The sequence below is a fragment of the Drosophila kikkawai genome, chromosome 3R (assembly GCF_030179895.1).
Source record: "Drosophila kikkawai strain 14028-0561.14 chromosome 3R, DkikHiC1v2, whole genome shotgun sequence".
Classification (NCBI taxonomy): Eukaryota; Metazoa; Arthropoda; class Insecta; order Diptera; family Drosophilidae; genus Drosophila; species Drosophila kikkawai.
The window spans coordinates 13,736,827-13,737,610 of NC_091731.1; positions in this window are offsets into that span (position 1 = coordinate 13,736,827).

Genomic DNA, 784 nt, shown 5'->3' on the forward strand with positions numbered 1-784 from the left:
CACATGCATACATAAATCGTTCAACAGCCAGAGGAATATCCAAAAGTGTCCCAAATCCCGCTAAGCATAAAGTGAAAAGTAAAAAATGATTGTGTAAAAATTAAACGTGCTAATTAAACAACAACAACAACAACAACCTACAACATGTGTACAGAAGACACTATTCGAGACACACAACAAACTCACACGATTATAGTCCCGGTTACTGTCCGGATGTGCAAAGTAAATTAGATCCTGTAACTAGTTGATAATACAGCGCGATTCATGTAATGTTAAACATTAAATATAGCACTTAATACTGGTATTTTGACCCTCATGTGAGGGTACGTCTATATGGTATGGATGTTACAAAATCAAATCAATATCTTTTTGGGGCCGAAAGTAACAGTGTATCGCGGAGCCCAATACCGACTTAAAGTCAGATGACATAACGTTAAAATCGTATTTAATTTCCAGCAAAAACTGAGAAGCTTTACCTGGGAGAAGAGCAGAGATTAGAGTTATCCATTAGATTACTTTCCGCTCCTCGGATACTTTGGCAAAATAATAATATAACACCCACCACTATTGTGCATATGTAGACCTAAAAAGAGATCTTATATAAATATAAGCAATGTACATACATGCGTGCAGCAAATAATACACAGTAAATGTCGTAAAGAGAAGTATAAATAAGTATCCAAAGGCCCATGGAATGCAAGAAATTATGTAAACTGATATAAACGAGGCGATCATCATTCATCGAAACCCACTCACCATAAAGTAAATAAAAGTAAAGAGAGAA